This window comes from Ambystoma mexicanum, chromosome 11 (genome assembly GCF_040938575.1).
Source record: "Ambystoma mexicanum isolate Mex_15411 chromosome 11, UKY_AmexF1_1, whole genome shotgun sequence".
Taxonomy (NCBI): Eukaryota; Metazoa; Chordata; class Amphibia; order Caudata; family Ambystomatidae; genus Ambystoma; species Ambystoma mexicanum.
The window spans coordinates 746,043,444-746,063,312 of record NC_090934.1 but is presented as its reverse complement, the minus strand read 5'-3'; the positions used below and the strand labels follow the sequence as shown (position 1 = coordinate 746,063,312).

At 40.6% G+C, this 19,869-nt stretch overlaps 1 protein-coding gene across 2 annotated transcripts in view; it reads right to left on the bottom strand.

Annotated features, from left to right (window-relative positions):
• GALNT18 (polypeptide N-acetylgalactosaminyltransferase 18) overlaps positions 1 to 19,869 on the bottom strand; it is a 2,649,737-nt gene that overhangs the window by 1,402,112 nt on the left and 1,227,756 nt on the right. The gene's annotated exons all lie outside the window — the stretch shown is intronic.

Genomic DNA, 19,869 nt, shown 5'->3' with positions numbered 1-19,869 from the left:
CTTTTTGTTGTATGTGTTTACTGAACTCATGTTTGGGAACGTTGTATTTTTGAATTGGCTTGTATGATTTTACCCTATTTGTTGTTATATTTTGTAAATGGTTCTTTAGAATTTCTTATGGTGAATTGACAATATATATTCAATTGTTGCCCGGGGGAGGGCGATTTGTTCCAAATGTAACACAGTTGATTTTGTACTCTGTTTGATAATGTGGAATTAAAAAGTTTAAATAAAGATTTTAAAAATAAATAAATAAATCTGACAGTTGGCAAACTCAGACCTCCAAATGAAACAGAACCAAACTCACATTTCACTTGTGCAGCAGACCCCCACCATGAGGGAACTGACACAAAGTGACTAATAACACTAATTATTATTATTTATTTTTTATTTTTTATAAAGCGCCAACACGCCTGCAGGCCCCAGAACGCATGTGCTCTATGAGGTTGCAGGACGAATGAATAGACTCATAGTGTCAAATCATTTTCAATCGTTGTAGAAGATTGCAAAACTCAAGCACCATGAGAAAATAAACGTACTCTAGCAAATTGGATAAGGTTCTATAGAAATTTGAAAAACATGACCACCCTTAAAGCACACCCATACTGACTGATAGGTATCAAAGAATGTTGCAAATACCAATCTCTCTGATGTCACCAAGCCATACTGACATTTCATCTTGATGGGATGGAAGTTTGTAAAACACAACACTAAGGGAACCAATCGGCATCGAAAGGCCATAGTTAAGTGCAGCAAAAGGTTGAGAAACCCGATCACTTTGAAAGAAAAAGCCAACACTGTCAAATCACAGTAGGTTATGTGGAAAGGCTTCAAGGCCAGCCTCTGCTAGCCCCCCACCCCTCCCTGCCAAACTGTATACACTAGAGACGGATTGTTAATATTTCAGACCAAGACAACTGCCAGCACCATTAGGCCATGCACAGTTTGGATACAGAGCTTTACAACTACATACTAAACTAACGTCACTGATGATGCAGTGCTATTGACAAAAAACAAATACTTTAAGCAACTTGATAGCGTCCATTTAATAATAGTGTTTTTTAAAAGGATCTTGTCTTGGCATAACCAAATCAAAGTCATAACAATGACTAACAAGTTGGAAATAGGTGATTCAAAAGACATAAAAACACCCAAACCACATGGCTATCATACTCAATTGAACTTTTCTTCCGATAAGAAGATACATATTGAATTTTCAACATAGAAAGGAAGCAACAAAATGAGTTGGCTGAATCAGAAGTACAAGTAAACTTGTACCATTACTTAAAAAAAATACAATTATATTTGACAAAGGAGATATGGATTGCAATGAACTTGTAAAGGTTTGGCAAGATTTGTTGCCACAACAGAAAAGCAATAATACAGAACAGTAGTACATTGATTGATAATTAAATACCCGCTCTGAAGACGCACATACAGATGAGAGGTTAATCTTTTTCCTCCTACATTCTGGAACAATTCTAGGTCATTTGGTTTTGGCTTTAGTTGTGTTAATAATTAAACTAAATGTTTTCCTTTAAGGGAACACTGCATATTCACTAAAATGTATTTGGAAGTTGCATTATCTTGCTTTATTGTTGTTATTAACACTCAAGAATACATTAAGAATTTTACAGTACAGGAATGCATGGGAACATTTTGTGGTGTTTAGCATGACACCGGATATACCATCTCTAATGACATGCATGTACCCATTTTTAACAAAAAAAGCTAAGGAAAACAGCAGTATTTCATACTGATCAGGGTCCCTGTACATGTGATTTCTGGGACAACACATAGGATGTGGTTGCCTCATCACAGTCCCAAACATATGGTCATACACCATGAACAGCCATGTCTGTTGTGGCCATGCCTTGTGGGTACTAAGTTTGATGCATGACGTTCGTTCATGACACTGACAATATTCAAACCCTCTTTCTCATCTTGGGATGGCCCAATGCTAAGCGTTGCAATGACTTCAGGAGGGGCACACCTTGGTGCAGTTATCAGTGGTGTTATCTTTTAAGCCTTTTATGATGTCCTGTGTGACCTCATCAGCAGTGCACAAAATACTTACTCAAGATGGCTGCCGTGAACCTTGAAGGTGGGGCTCCCTCTTCCATTTCCGTGGCGGCCAGCAGGGACACGGAGCAGCCAAACCTACCAGGTAAGTGGCACTGGAGGGTTGGCAGTGAGCACAGAACCGAGGAGAAGGGACATGAGTGTGGGGCGAATATATCTGGGCTTGGGAAGCAGCCATCAGGCTACTTGGAACGTGGGCTGAGATTGTGGGATTCAGCCTGTGATACTAGCAAGCTGCTGGGTTTGCTCCCCCTCTCTGTGTCCTAACCAATATGTACAGACACGTAAAGTCCATATTTGGTTTAAGATACTACAGTGATTTGTTCCATTAAAAATGTGCATACACGATTAACTAATTGAAGAAAATTCCTGTTTTAGCAACAACACACATCAGGAACCTTTCTGTTGTCCTTATTAAAAAGATAAACAGGTGTCCATTTTGTACACATTGTCCGGTGAGTGCCAACAAGTTATTAAGACATACATTTTTTGTCAGATGTAAACACGTATTACTTGTTTGCAGACCAGGACCCTCCCCACACACCGTCAATGCAAAAGACCCTAAAAAAAGCAGAAACAGATCAATTTTTACGGTTTCTAACCGCACTGTCCAGGTGAATCGGCAACATGACAGCAGTACAATCAGACCCACTAGATGGAAACGATTCAATAGTCAGCACGGTTATACACAGCGTCTACTGCACTGTCCCACAGGTGTCTTACATATTAAAAGTAGGTGTGATGTGACATCATCCACAACGGACCGCAGAGCATACAAATCATTCAATAAGTATTTGAAGGTCACGTAAATCACAAGGCATTCGTGCCTGCGGGATACAGTGCACGGTTACATTGTAAACTTAAAAGGCATTCAAAAGTACCTTGCCGTGACCACTTGCATTCGTTTCCTCTCACCTCAACTCCACGTCTAATATATTGCATTGACAGGTAGTAAGTACAGCTTGTGCAATTACTGCCAGAATGATAGCTGTGGGTCCACTTTGAGAGAGAAAGAGAGCGTCGACCACCTTCTATTTAGACCCTGTAATGCAGCTGCCAGCGCCGCCTGAGGTTATTGGTGTCTGAGGTCATCTTGAGTGAGATGGTTTAAGAGGGCAAAGAAGTGGTTTAAGAGGGCAAAGAAGTGCATCTCGAGACTGGCAGCTGTAAATGCAGGCCTGCCATGGACATACGTAGGCTCTGAAGAAATGGCTCTCTGGGTGGAAGTGTTTGCACTGAAAAAGTGGTTCAAAAGAGTAGTTAAAAACAGGCATAACCTGTCTTTGTGATGAACGAAGGTTTATGTATGATGCTCTGCATTAAAAAGTAAGTGAGAGAATAGATCAAGTTCAGAACATCACCTGCTAAGGGCACAGCAAATGTAAACAATGTATTGTGATGTAATTGGGTATTTTATATCCAGACTTTAGCCACGTGGGTAGCTACGTGGTGCTTGATCCTGCTAGAGAGCGGAGATGCTTGACAATGGTGAGAGTGGAAAGTGTGAACCTTAGCTGCTAATGCATCTAGATTGGAAGCATCCTTTGCGTTATTTTCTTAATTTCCCATATCTGTATTTCATTTTTCATCAGCTTGTGTGCTTTCTCTTTTAAATCCCTTTAGTTCACATTGGAGACTGCCTGCAAGAGAATCAGTGGCACATGTGCATTACTGTTCATCATCGTTCCGCAGCATTTGTGCTGTGACCATAATCAAGTGTTAACAGTATGTCTCCAAGAACCCTATACAGCTTTATCAATACATGTTCGGCACCACTTAGTATCACCTGGTATGTGTGCACTGAAGCCACTCTTTCACCAATATATGTGTGATTACTGATGCTATTTTTACCTACAGTTTACCGGCCAGTTTGATCAGTGTGTATGCCATATTCCTGGTTTCACACTAACAGAAGTAACCCTGCCAGGTGCATTGTATTAGCTCAGTTTACATAGTGTTTTTGTCAGCATTCCATGGAGAGAGAAAAGTGTTTCTCCGACTCTGACAATCATTAATCAAAATATGTGTTCATACAGAACATCAGACAAGGATGTTGTGGCAGGACCTCCAAAGTGGTAGTGTGGGCGTGCATCACCACCACCCATCGAGGAAGCACTTGCACTAAAGCAGGCTCCTCAATCTCAAAGAAGCAGCACTTCCCTGCTCTGCAGGATTATGCCTAGCTAGTTTGTGTCTATCAATAGATTCTTTGTTGGAGAGGACAACATCCCATATCACGCCTTCCCTTCCTCATTATCAGAATACTGGGACCAGTAAATCTTAAAACTGGGGAATCTGCGAATCCACATGTACTTCAAATGGACCACATTTGACATCCAAAGACCCAGTCAGTCAGGTCTCCCCCCTTCCCGGTGAGAGTATTGGAGAATCCTATCCCTGCAAGTTGTTCACTTCCAGGGCAAACTCAATTCAATTAAATGGTGCCACTTACTCTTTTCCCTGGAGGTAGTAGTCAACATATCCTAAACCTAGTCAGTCACTAGTAGAGGCTTATCACTGCAACGCCCTCATACAGAAAGAGTGCATGTTCTCAGGTAATTAGCAAATCAAACTGTAGTAACATGCCACAACCCCAATTAGTACTCTAAATCCAATGGAAACACTACAAATTCTTAAGGCAAAGGGAAGAAAACAGATGCAGTAAATACAAAATCCCACAACAACTACCTCTCGTACTTCTAAATAGCACAGCAAACCAGGGAGGGGGAACAATGGTCTGTGCCTGCTATACAAATTCACAGACATAAGGTAGAGATCAAAAATGGCCACCATGCATTTTGACGGGCTGAAACTACAAAGCCTTATTACCAATGAGGAGACAGTAGGGAATTAAGGAAACACCAAACTGCCTGAGTCAATCCACATCTGGCAGCAGTCCCATACATTTCTGTCCAGACAGAGGCGTTAGCATACAGGGCTATAGTCTTTGTTTGTCTTGATCCCAAATGATGACCCTCTATTATAATGATATCAAAATAGACAGGGTCTTAACACTTCCTCAGAGGAGTTTTGTCAAAAGTAATGACTTGCATTGAGGTGTCAGTAATCTTAATGAAATCAGAACTTGTGACCTAAATAACATCTTACAAGGCATAATGCATTGATGACACATAATAGGAAAGAAAGTAAATTCCCAATCAGAAATCCTAATGTAAGTCATGTAATCATTAATTTGTTCATGGACCCTCATAAAAAGGCTCAGTCCAAGGGATCATCTAAAACATGCATGTACTGTCACAGATGGCTTCAATAACTCGAGGACTCGGAGGGGGAGTTTAGGTATTTTATTATCAATGTCACAGGGCTGGCTGTTGAATGATGGTAGTTATGACAGACTAACTGGGGGCCTTAGTCTCACCCTAATATCACAATGTTTTTTCCATAGTTTCTCTCTGTCTTGTGCATTCTATCTGTCTCTCTCCTTCCCTGTCTGTCTCTCTCTTCTTCCTGATCTTTGTTCTCCACTCTGTCCTATGCTCCATTTCTCCCCTCTCTCCCTCCTCCCACTTCAATCCTTCTAGGTCCTCTATCTCCCTATCTTCTCTATCTCACATCTCTCCCTACAGGTCCTCTTCTTTCTCTCTTGCTCTCTCTTTCTCACTACTCCATTCTTCCAATCTCCCTCTCCTCTTCTCTCAGTACTTCCCCTCTCCAAGCTCCTTGCTCTCTCATCTCCTAATTATCTACAACCTCCCCCAATGTCCATTGCCTGTACTCTAATATCCCCCTCTTCCTCTCTTTCATGCTTGATCTCTTTCACTTTGTACTACTATCAAAACCACTAGCTACACTTATCCCTCCCCTTTCTCTCTCACTCCCCTCTCTACTACAACCTTCTATCCTCACACAGTGACACACACTACAAAAACAACAGTCTGTCAAGCATGATACCATTCTGTCACATGCACAAAACTGTACCTGACCTCACATCAACCTCTTCCACAACCTCCATAGCATTGTGCTCCACTGCCCCTCTATGCAACCCCAGCTCGGTTCACCAACTCTGCTCCTCTTCTAACCCAAACACCCTTCATCCATGCATCTGAGTGGAGCCTTTTAACCCTGCATTTGTGATGTTCACCACCTCACCCTTACCATTAGTTCTTAGTGCCACCTGTGTGCTCTGGCCAATTTTTCCCTGTGTTTTCCCCAGGGACTTGGTTTTCACAGCAAAATCTTGCTCTTGGTCGTGTCCCCTTTTCATTCCTCAGCGTTCGCTCCATCATGGCAGTTCTCGGTGCTGGGTTTTGCCTGATTGGCCCCTCTGCCCCCAGCTTGGTGGTCTGCAGCTTGATGGGTGCTATATTGATCAGTGGTGGCAAGAGACTCGCAGCTGTAGGCTGTTTTAATCAAGTGACTATTTCAGGGGGATTTTCCACCCACCCCAAATCAGGTACAACCAATTTTTATTTATAAAATACATTTATTTGTATGAATCTGCAACCGTCAATTTAACAATATTGATTCCCTACACCCTCCATTTCCATTCGGGACAAGAAACATGCAGGGCTGCACAGAAAGTCTATTTATTTATAAAAATACAAATAGGTGATTCAATTTAAATATAATAAAATGATGCATCTATGAAATTCCAACTTCAATGGTTACTTCAATGAAAAAGGAGCAATAAACTGGTCACCTCAATTATCCATGCTACATTTACAGGAATAGTGACTTTTGTAGCACACACATCACCATATGTACACTGGATTTATCCTGAGTGCACACCCACCACGTGTTAAACAGTGTCTGAGAGTGCAGGTAAAATTGTTGTTTTATAAGAAACTAAATTAAATCACAACATCCATGCCTACCTAATCTGTCTACTTCTTATTCATGACTAATAAACATCCCCTCCCCACTCAATGGACATTTCCGGATTTCCAACAGTGTTCTAGAAATCTCAATTGCAAGACTTACTTAGCACTCCCACATGTAAATCATTTGCAAAATGAAAATGTATGTTTGGTAGATTTCCTTTAATGGTGTTTCTATTGCATTAATGTGTAAAAGTGTACTTTGTCATTTTAAATGGGCAACTTAAATATCCCTGGAGCTGGAAGCCGCAGATCCAAGCGAGAAGAAGGGACTCCGAAACTGGTAAGAGGGTTTTGTTAATGCCTCAGAGAAAGCTTCTGCAGAAGTGACAAAGTGTTGGCCGTTAAACGTGAGAGTAAGTATAAACGGGTCTGCGGAGATGGAGGAATGCAACGTACCACTGTAGGTGTGGTTTACAGACTGGCAATTGCTTGCCGAGAACCGGGGTTGAAATGGTTGTGTTCTGTCGTGGAGTGTTCTGCTTTGCTAAGGGAGGAAGAAGGCAAAAGAGGTAAGGAATCGGGGGAGGTAAGAGTCACAAAGTCTAGGCAAGGGGACACAAACATACATAGCGTAACTACCAGGGGAAGTGGAGTAGCAACACGCTGCAGTCTGGGACGCAGGGCCTAGATGAACACTGCAGGCCGGTGTGGGCGGAAACAAGATCGAGCCTCCGTTGCAGACTGGAGCGCTGCCTATGACGTGCACCACCATCTTGGGGGAAGCAATGCGAATAGCAGCAACATGCCGCCACCTATGCCACAGAGACCATCGGTAATGATGGGATTTGACAACTTAAGGGGAGACCACTGTGGACCAGTTCCCAGAGCAATATAACTGTACTTTTGAAGGTTTTTAGCCTAAGCTTATGGAAAGATGGAAGTTGTAAATACGGAGCATTTGTTTTGCTTGCCATGGCCTGCTTCTGAGAACCAACTCTAAGTAGAGTCATCAGCTTTTATGCTAAGATCCAAAAGCCGCTGTTCACACTTCTTTCATGGGAAAGCAAGCAATCTTCCTCAATAGCTGTGTTGCTGTGTCTGGGGAAGGAAGGCCATTTCAGTGTTCAGGCCAGGTTGCTGGCTTTATTCACACATGTAGCCTTTCAATGTCATTTTAATCCCCACATTTCCTGACTGTAATTGTCACTTTAAACAGACCAGCATTATTACATATTTGCAAGCAAACACCTATTAACATTAATATGTTTAATATATCTGTATGGTTCTTTATATAAAGATGATTCTCAGTCCTGTAAAGGAAAGTATACAATGCAGACACCAATTTGGCTTTGACTCTGCTATTAAATATTGTGCTTTTCAACCCAGATTTGACTGTTTTCCCTTTAATAAAATGTTGCTAGATTCTTCCATGTAACCTGAAGAGATCTCTTGTTGTGCCTTTCAATAAACCTTGGACACATACTTTTGCTGTAGATGAGCTGCTCACATCACACATTTCCTTGCACCTGTCCTTTTCAGATGCCGTGCACAGGGTGCAACTCACATTTTGATTTTTAAACTAGTGCTTTTCTTTCTTTTCATACCTTTCTTTGGTATAGAGTTCCCTACACAGCAGGGATCCCTGCTCTCCTGTCTAGCTTATTCTGGTGTGGTCACAGTGATTCCTGGATATATAAATATAAACACATGTTGAAAAAGAGGAAATGGCATATATAACTTTGAACTTTAATATAAGAGAAAGTACTTATTGTGGGAGAATGTACACAATTCAACAGGAATATGTTTAAGGCTATGCTTTGAGACTACATTTAGAAAGATTTAGCTAACCATATCAAAAAGATTTCAGAGACTGTTCACTGTAAACAGAGGAGAGATCTTATGTGTTATTTACAACATACCATCACATGTTCAGTTAAGCAAAACACATTACTATGTGTAGACATAGGGTTCTGATTGAAAAGCCAGGCTGTAATGTCAGAATAATGTCGGACATAGTGATGAGCCTAGCAGACCACATGGATTTTTCATGGGAATGGAAGGATAATACAAATAATAATATGCCCTCCATTTTAAACTATCTCCCTCACTCCACACATACTGAGGCAGAGGGTAAGTTGCAATTCCTTGGTAGCTGTGGTCCAATTATATACAGGAATAATATAAATATGTACTAACATGCACTTACCTTCAGTAGGAGCATTCCAGGTTAGATGTACATGCATATGGGTGTTGTAATATAACTTGGAGCTCTTAACCTAAGACAATGAACCAACCAAAATAAACCATTAGAGGCCAGATGCATTGGATTGAGAAGTATTAATAGATTTGCTGGAATAAGAAGGAACCGCCGGCCAGAGCGTGCACTTAGATTGGAAAGAAGCCATTTTACCAAAGGGAACTGAGGTCGGCTTCCAAAAGGGGAATGCAGTTACCTACCTTTGATCTCTGTTGAGGCTTTGGACTACAACTACCATTAGCAATATCAGCATAGTCAATGTTGACGGATCATGTTAATAGTAATCCAAAGCATCTAGAAAGCTGTGTGTTGCAGACCCATGTGCTAGGGGAACATTTAATTAATATTGTACTACAAAAGGCACAGATTCCTAAAGCAAATACATCTATTCCCTGACTGATCACTAAAGGTTCAGGTCTTGTCATGTATATATTTTGTTTTGGGTGCTAGAACTGATCAACTCATGTGTAGAAAATAAATTAGCATTTGTTCACTGAAGTTAAGGAGTTATGTTTTAGTTGAAAAAGTAACACACATTTAAATGATGTAGGTTTTGTGAGTTGGCAAATGACGCGTAATCTTTAAAACATCTATTTTTATGTCCTAAATCGGTTGCTCTTATAAATGATGTTAATAGGGTTATGACTGACACTTTGAGGTTTTCGAATTTATGACAATCAGTGCAATTGATTGTTGCCACAATTAGATTTGTAGATGTTTTTAGAGTATCACATTGATACATTTGAGAGTTTATTGTATATACAATTTAATTTTGATAGGGGTGGTATAATGATAATGTGTTTCCTTTTGCATTCTATAGTATGATAATGAAATGGGTTTAATTATTGTGTAAAACATGAACGGTTTGTATTAAACCAAGTATGTAAATAAAAAAGGAAAGCTGTTTCACATAGCCATTGATATGGTGTTGAAAGCTTTGTCATAGCATGTTTAGGTATGCGTTAAAGAATTGAAAAATGTACATTACAATATCAAATTCCTAAAAACGGCTTTTTTAATTAGATAAAGTGTGGGACGAAGTTATTGGGAATGGGCAAGTAGATTAGACTACTCATTTTAAATGGAGTGTGTGAAAAAGCAGGGGGGATCATGTCAGGTTACAATCACGGGAATCTGGGCTTGGTAATGACCCTTGAAGGCTATTCTAGAAATAGGGTCTCCCCTCATAGATGTTGTATATAATTCCAGCCCTTTTCCTGTGGCCCAGTAAGGGAATACTTTTAAGGAATCACAGAGCAGTGTTCCCACAGAGCTGGAAACGCCTATGTGTTTGGCTTCTCTTGTACAGGTGAGTGAGGCCAAGAAATCAAGGAGGCAGTCAGCCAGCCAAAACGTCTACCACCGAACTACAATTCACCATCAGGGGATGGACCTACCAGTCAACTCTGATAATAGCAAACTAAAGAGTAAGAGGGAGTTTGGAACTCCAAAGTGGGAGATGCAGATCCTGAGGCTGTAGTCCCGCCGGGTCCACACTCAGAGAACTGCAACTCCCAAGCCCCCAATACCAAGCCTGCATATTGTACTTCTAGTCTCGAATGCAGTGTGCAGGCTCTATAAGAATCTGAGGGCTCAGTCACTTGTTGTGGGAGTTAGGAAGGAGGAGGCACAGTGTTTGGAGCTGGCAACTGGAGTTTGGCACAGAGTTGAGAGCATGGAGAGAGTAGAAGGAGCAAATAGTGGAGGAGCTTTGAGGCTAGAGAGTGAGACAGCCCTGGAGAGGTTTGGTGAGTTTAAGAAGGTGGGTGGCATTACTGAGGAGGGAGTTGGGACATATCAGAAGACTATGTTAGGGAAGTAGAAGAAAGTGGTTTGTGTTTAGAAGGAGGATAGTTTAAGGAGATTCAGTATTGTTGGAGGAGCTTAGGAAATTCAGGAGATTGTTGGAGGATATTGGAGAATTTAAAAGGTGGTGTTTGGGATTATAGAGGCAGTTGACAAAGTTATTAGCAAGCATCTTAAGAAGGGAATTGCTAAGATTCAGGGAGAGGCTGTCAAGATTGATGAGGAGTCTTGTGAGCATCAGAGAGAGAGGATTGATGAGCTTAAGGAGGATGTTGGTAAAGATCTGAATGAGGCAATATGTGACCGTAAGGAAGAGGAGGAGATTTTAAGGAGAAAGTTGATGAGTTTCAAGAGTAGGTTGGTAAACACCTTGCAGAAGAGTTTGAAGAATACTTGGAGGAGAAGCAATTTGGAAAACATCAGGAGAAGGTTTTAGAAAATAATTAAGAAGGAGTTTGAAAACCCCAGGCGGGGTTCTTGGAAGGAATGGGAAGAGGCTTGAAGCTTATTAGATGGAGATAGTAGGAGGGACTGAGCAGACATTTGAAGATAAGAAGAAGGGCTTTGAGGAGGTTGAGAAGCAGTTTGAGAGATATCAGAGGGAGGTGTTAAGAGAGAGTAAGAAGAAATCTGGATAAAGGCAAAGAAAGTTAGTACAAAAGAGCAAGACGATAGATTAGAAAGTGTTATCCCTTAAGGTTTACTACGCAGATTTTGATCTAGGGAGCAACCATGACTTAGACATCCTGAAGATTTCCATAGTGAAAGTATTTTGGAGTATGTTCAGAGTATTTAATATGGTGGGATTCGTTCCCATGATATAAGAATTATCTTTACACTGAATTCCTTTGTAAATGCACTACTCATGTACACTAAAATAGTCAGGTTGATGTGAAAACAACATTAATGGTCCAGTTATTACAGATGATCACATCCAATACATATTAACTTTAGGGCATACACATCATATGAGACACACATCTAATGCCTCCAAGATGGCGGTTGAGCTTTATACCACAAGAGATTGATGCTTTAGGATTCTAGATACTGGTTTGGCACCACTTATATACCCACGCCTAATATGATTAAAGTTCCAACCAATAATTCTCAATTAAAAGCAAGACTTTTGATGAATGTGTTGTCTGAAGTAAAGCAAAAGGTATTTAATTATTAGTGTCTTGTAATGCTTATAACTCAAGTAGGATCCTATGCATATGTATTTATGGTGTTCAGTTTGTGCATATTCCGTATGTGTCTGCTGCACCAGCTACTACGACTTCCACTCAATGTCTTCTCGTTTGATGCTGCCTTCTCTTTCTGTTGAACTTATATAGGGAGCTCCACCAAGGCGTATCATTATGTTATGGGTCAATGGTTTGTAAAAGTTCTCTCGTTCATTCTTTACTTTTCCTCCTCCATGAGTGGTCATTAATATGAAGGGGATGATCACCCAAAGCATTATTACATGTCTGATTGTCGGCTAAGGAATGATAGTGGAAATTTTTACAGCATGTAACGATCCAGTGACTCAGGTTCTTAAAGGGAAGGGCCCATACCTTGGTTTAGCATCATTCCTTTTAAGAGGTTTTCTCTCTACCATTGGATCCCCCACATTGCACCTCCCCCAGGGGTAATTATTGGTTAGTGGCTGCACCACCCTGGCCCTATGGGAATGTCTACCCCCAAAGAAGTGACGTTATCTGTAAGATCATCATAATATCTTTAGGCATAATATTCCAATATGTGTATTAAAACTGGTTATCAAATGGCTTAAACAACTTGGCATTTGAATGTATAAATGTACCCTTTTAAATGTCACTTGGTGGTGTGGAAAACACACTTGTGAAAGAAAATATTTATGTGGTAGGTAGAACAGGCTTCTGCTCCTCAAATGCTTTTTTCATTACTCCCAATTCAACCTTCATTGAATCCTACCATTTTTGACAGAATCCTAATACACTCAGGGTGAGAGACTGTCGTGTCATCACGGGTGCACCTGGATTGTTTACATGAACCAGCCGAAAAACCCTGGTCCTTCACAGGCTGCACATATATCCCTTTGAGAGGTAAACATGGTGAAACAAATGCTGTTCATTCAGAAATATGTTCCTAAAATAGTATTGCAGATGTACATGTGTTCTGCTAGAGGCTATGTTGCCTGCAGGTGTATGTAATCATAGGTGAAATGTATGCATTTATTTGGAATGTTTCAATAAAGTTTGGATGTTTGAATATATAACTAATTACAAGCAATACATTGGATATAATAGAAACATCCACATTATTTCTGTATTTATTGAGTGAGTGTCTAGCTTTGGGAATTAACGAAGTGCTTTACAAATCGTAGGAGGATGGACATGGTGAGCAGAGCAAAGATGCAAGGCAGGGGGAGAAAACAACAGGGTGAACGGGGGGTAATTTGTCAGTAAGGGATCTTCAAGCAACTAGGGGAGAAAACAGGGGGAAGCAGACCACTCAGTTTCAGGTTAGGTAGGGGCTGGAGGCTGTGTCCATTTAGGGTTAATGGAGAAGACATTCCTTGAAGATAAATGTCTTGAGCTCTTTGCTGAAATATAGACGTGATGGTGCGAGTCAGGTGTTAATGGGAAAGAAGTTGAAGATTCTGTGCTCATAGGCAGAGAAGGGATGTCTTGTGGTTCTTTCCTTCCAGCACTGTCGGAGTTCAAGTCTGCATATGTCTTTATTTCTAGTGAATCGTGGGCCCCCAGAGTTGCTGAGTTTCTCAGTGCAGTAGCTGGGCAATTCAGAGTGACAGCTTTGTAGATGATGCAGCAGGATTTGAAGATGATACGTACTTGCTGCAGGAGCCAAAGCAGTTTAATGAGGGTAAGAGGGATGTCGTCAAATTTGTGGAGTCCTTTGATGAACCATGCTGTATCATATAACACAAATCACAATGCACAAACTGAACGGTGCAATACCCTGGCACCCTCAAGATGAAGAAACTTATGCTACAGAAATGATGTAGATATTAAGTCATTTTATGTGTGTACAGATTCAAAGAAACGCAAGTAGACGAAGCATTCTTGAGGCTAGCTATGTAGTGAATAAATTGCGGCATGCGCCAACTTATACATATATAGGAGTAAGTAAATTATGGATGTTTCCATGACGTGTTATAGCAGAGCTGGTCCAGAGAAGGAAGGCCTTTTTCAGTGTGTCTGTCGCACTTGAAAAACAAGGAAATTGCATAGTCAATCTCAGAAAGGCGAGGCTGGACTAGCCCCACATAGCCAAGGTCTTACCGGACTGCAATGAGCAGACATTAGCTACAATGGTGTGAAAGAATGAAACTCCTGTTCAGAAGGCATGGACAAAAACAAGGAAGACATCAGAGTTTCATTAAATAGTAGTATGTTGAATGCACCAGAGCTCAAATTTGTGGTCTTCACTCAAGTGAAGGGATGAACTTGGGCAAAAATGATGAAACACACCTACGCAGAGAGGCAGAGCGTGCTTCTACTCCCCTGTATTCTCCAGAGCAAAGAACATTCCCAAGGCCAAGTTTAAAGGCTTAATTGACATGCAGACCACTGAGGTGATGATAAATGATATGCTAATTGGTGGGAAGCTATGGTTATGACCAGCTCACCAGCACCTGGAAGTCTAGCCTGTGTGCTGCTAACATGGGTGGAAAAGTACTGACGAATGTAAGAGTGCCAACCAATTGTAGTGGCTGAATGATTAAAAGCCCTATAGTTTGTATAACCAATAGGACGTGTATTTAGTGAAACTCAAAGAGACTTCTTTGAAGGATGGGCTTAGCAGTCCCACCTGACGTTAAGGACCCTATCACTTTCTTAGACTAGTATGGAACCCTAGATGTTCTCTTCTTTTTGTAGTTTGCAACGTAGGATGACGGTAGCAAATACGTAGGTTAACGTCATCAATGACGGGTTTTTACTATAAGTATGATTTTTCTTCTAAAAATGCATTGAGAGACCATGCTATGAGAAGTCCGTTGATGTCCATTTTACTCCATTTTAGATAATTGATATTAAAATAGTCACATTTGCCAACTTCCTGAGTCGTTTTGATTATTGATGTTTGAGTATCTTCTGCATCCCCATTCATCTCTAAGTATTGCTACCTCCTCTTAAAGGGCTGGGTTGGCTGTCCCAGTTCACTTCCATTTACAGTGCACTGTCAAGTAATCTCCTTTAAAATGTTAATTTTTGATTGCAAATATGTCCAATGTTGTTAATCTATTTTGGCTATTTAAAATTAGTTTATTAGTTTATTAAAAATAAAGGGTAAATGTGTACAAATATAAAACATGTGTGTGTGCTTGTGTGTGGTGTTCAGTATAAGAAGACTCACTTTTGCCATTTCAGGGATTAAAGGGCCACACCATCTGGCCCTTCGGAAAATTTGCGATAATTTGCAAAACATGGATTTATTTTTCTGCAGAAAATACTTAATTCCTAATTTGCCCAGCCTCCTTGTGCTACAAATAAATCCTCTCCAAGTTTTAAAATACTGTAATCCTCCAATGGTAAACAGTAGCATGTAAGTAACGACCCGTGTTAGAGTCACCCCGCGGATTTCTCTTTAAAGAACCGAGCTGCACCTGCCTTAGGTTGCAGGTAGGGCAGTTCATCCTTCAGAAGAATTGAACTCTGATTGTTCTGTTTGCTTCGCTATGAAATCCAGATGTCCCCAGTGCATCGAAGAGTACAAACTGTGCCATGAATTGCAATCTAAAGCAACAAGAAAAGAAGTGATTTTATCGTACTGTCTGTACATATAGCAGATAAAAACAGTGACGTGGACACCAGAGAGATTCAAATGTTCGTCGGAGCAATCAAACGAAGATTATCCGTGCTGGGAGAAGACTTGTTTTGTGCGCAGTCATCAGTGTGTCCGTAGACCAATTGGATTTCTAACTCTGTTTATAGCTCGCTGCATTGGAAAACTAAAAATGAAGAACAGTATTATGTGTCTGATTAAAGCAGTTTTAGGGACTGTATTTAAAGAGTCAGAACACCACCGGCACCAACAACCAAGCTTTATGTATGTCTACTTTGTTTCGTCCCCAGTCTGCGGAAGGATTTATGCCTTCCTCTGCCCCGGAAGAAGTGTAATTTTCGTGACCTTTATCCTTGCAGGGGTACTCTCTGGTGTTTCAAATGGCATGCAAGGCAGCCACCTAGAATTGCCTAAAAATGTAATTGGCTCCAATTTTGGTACAATGTGGTATGTGTGGTTTAGGCAAAAGAATAATGAAATAATGAGAGGACATGAAAATGGATGCCATAAATAAATAAATATACATATATATATATATATATATATTCACTGAAAAAACTTTGTTAAAGGGACGTTATGGTTAAGTTGCATTAATAAAACCCCTATGAAATTCAATGAAAACACTTTGGCGCGAGTTATGGTTGCTTAGCTTACCATAACTGGCGAATTTCTCGGGGTTTTCGGTTTTACTTGTAACCATAATGTCCCTCTAACAACGTTTTTTCACTGAATTGTGTAAGGTTTTAATTAGTGCAACTTAACCATAATGTCCCTTTAACAAAGTTTTTTCATTGAATTTCATATGGTTTTATTAGTGCAACTTAACCATAACATCTCTTTAACAAAGTTTTTTCATTGACTTTAATTGGTTTTTATTAGTGCAACTTAACCATAATGTCCCTTTAACAAAGTTTTTTTCATTGAATTTCATGGGTTTCTACCAGTGCATGCTATTTTCCTACAACTTATTAATATCATACTTACCCAATACAGCAATATTTGTGTCCAATTTACAAAGTGTCACCTTAAAACTTTACCATTATCCACCTTCTAGCATCATTGCTAACTCTTCTATGCACTTTTTGCAACTATTTCAACTGATTTTGCATCCGTAGACGTCTACAAACATCTGACTTCGTTGCGGACCTTCTCGACAGTGCCACATGACCATACGCTGGTGCGCAGCATGATGATGTGTCCGAGAACCCGTCTGCACTTTGCGATAAGATCTGTGCTTTGCGGACAGTTCAGAACTGCATTTTCTACTGATCCAGGAATTTTCAACTTCAACTTCTAAATTTCTCTTTGAAAGCTCCTACACCTATTCCTACTCATTATCCATCAACAATCTAGTACACAGTACATACTTGGAAACATTTTAGCAAAACTGCTATTTATCTTACAAATGGCATCAGCGCTAATGACATCCCTCCTCCCCAAGAGCCACCACCACCAGCTGGAGGACCTTCAAAACAAATGCCGTACTTCCTAGACAATGAAGAGGACCAAGAAGATGAGGTAGAGGAAGTGCCTACCTCTAGCACCCAGAGAGAATCATGGGTGTGGTAGTTCTTTACCACTGTTGGGAATGTACTAAAGGCTAAAGCTGCCAAAGTAAAGTGCAACTTTGTATTCATTCGCGAACTCCCCGGACAGTAATCCTACGGGACCACATCCATGTGCTGCCACACCAAATCCAATGACCACAATGCTCTCAGAAAGGTTGTTCATTTCTTAGCAAGTAGGAGGCTACCTTCCTCCACCTCATCTTCCTCAACCAATACTGCAACCTCATTGCCTACTTCTGTGGGACACAAAATCCCACTAGCTACCTTGCAAGCAAAAAAAGAGGCTCTTCATCCATTTTTTCAAAGACAACAGTCCTCTGTACATACTACAACAAAACATTATGCAGAGGGAAGCACTTTCAAAGTGCTTTTGAAGCTGTAATCCAGGAGCATGAAAAACACTGCCTCATGCCTTAGAAATAACACACACACAACATTTTCCCCTGTCCATATTAGTGTTTGGTGCCTCTTGCCTCATTTCCCTCCTCACCTTTCATTCTAATTTCTTCTGCCAAAAAAAATGTATCCAAAAACAAAATAAATGTTCCTTTAGGAACCACCTTTCACAGTTAAAAAAATAGAACTAAAAAAAACGTGTAGACTCCATCTACTTTATATTTCTCAGTAAAGTACATAGAGTCAATAAGATTTTCCAACATATCCATTTGCATTTTGTGTTATGCTAATGGAAATATTCTGGCGTTCCTCCATTCCAGGGACTGCAACGGTGGATACAGGCCCAGCAGCCCAAGTTATCAGCCCAAGCGAAGCAAGGGTGGATCACGAGGTCTCTGGACCATTATCCCCCCATTACAGCCCCTGAAATGGGGGATGAAGGCCATTAGCAGCCTAGGTTCCCAAAGCGGGAACCTGGGGTACTAAAAAAGAGGATTTTTCTTCCTACGCCGGGACGCCTTTGACGTCCCGGTGTAGGAAGGACAATCCTTTTCCAAGATGGCTACCATGGAAAGGGAAGGCAGGGGTTCCATACAGGGCCCCTCTTCGCTTTCCATGGCAGCCTGCAGAAGGCAAAAAGAGATATTACCACAAGCACATTTTTCTTCCATTTCAAATCTATCCTAATTTCGAATGACTTTACCACAAAGCCAGTCCCAGGTGGACATGGCCACTTTAATCCTATGTTTTGTCCCTTGTGGTCATGGCCAGTAGCCAGATTGTCCGGATCATGACCTTATTCCATGACCAAGACAATCTGGCCACTGCCCATGGCCACAGGCTACCCCTCAGTCACTAAAGGTAAACCGCTATTTTTTGTAGCTACATTATGACACTTGATTCATTCAGGCATACAAATGCATCAGAGCCTTTCATCTGCTGGACATTTTTGCATTTCAGTGTTATTGCAAACTGTTTTGTAAATGCAGGAATAATAGTATCTTTCCTTATTTGTAATTCGATGGCATAAGGAACCAGTTGTGCACAATGATAAGCCCTTCTTTTGTCTTCAAATTCAGGTGCCGGCCCACCTAGGCGTGACCATATTTTTTGATTAAGGAAATCTAACACCATACACATTCTGTGCATGATGTCATTGCCCATGTAAAATTCATTTTGTGCTCCACTCACTATCCATACATTATGGTAAATTATTTTCTGCCCAATGCTAATTTTAAGCATGCATCTGCCTGCAATTCGGTTTTCAAAGTCTGGACTGTCCAACCCAGAAACATATTGGTTTTTAATCCTAAATTTCGGGATTTCTTCCCTCTCCATAATTTTTTGCAACAATTTCTCATTAATGAAACTCCTTTCATGTTCAAGCGCTAAAGTGGCTTTTATTGTTTTAAGATAATCATTTATACCAACGTGAACCCATGGTTGCTCATCTTCCATGTGTATTTCTGCCAGAGTGGTAATGTGTTTTTCTGAATCTGTTTTAGGAACAATATTCTGTTTGCATGTATTCTCTTTTAAGTAAAAACGTAATGTGTGTTCATCTATAGCAGTCTGCCAATCTTTCCTTGGGTCCAAATATATTTGTACAGGTAGTTTTTCATTGTCGCTCTGATCTTTGTCTTGACACATTAATATAACAGTGACACTAGGTATGCAGCTATTCTGGAGATATACCTCCACAGCATCATTTGTTTTGGCAACGGTGTGACATTCTTTTATATTGCTGTTTTGTGATTTTAGTTTCTTAGGCCTCAATGGTTTTTTGGTTAAGGACCACAGCACTCCATTCACCCCATCTATGAGAGGAGACAATCTTTTCAGGCAATCTGTCCCCATCAGAAATGGAATTTCACAAATAGATGTGATCAATACCTCTTGTTTCATTCTGTGCTTTCCTATTTTTATGTCAACCTCAGTTACACCTATGATGGGCACCTCCTCCCCATTAAAGTTATGCACTGGGCCTTGATTTGCCTTCACTGTGATCTGACTCTGTGGAGGCCTCCCTTCATTGATACTCTTTACCAGCTCCTTGGACATAATTGTGGCCTGTGCGCCAGTGTCAATCATAGCAAAGGTGTGGCACTTTTCTTCTACAGTGATGGGTGCATAATATCTGTCCTCAACTTCCTCTAATACACATAAGAAATGTGAATTCTTACTGATTTCAGGGCTCACCTTTCTCAGG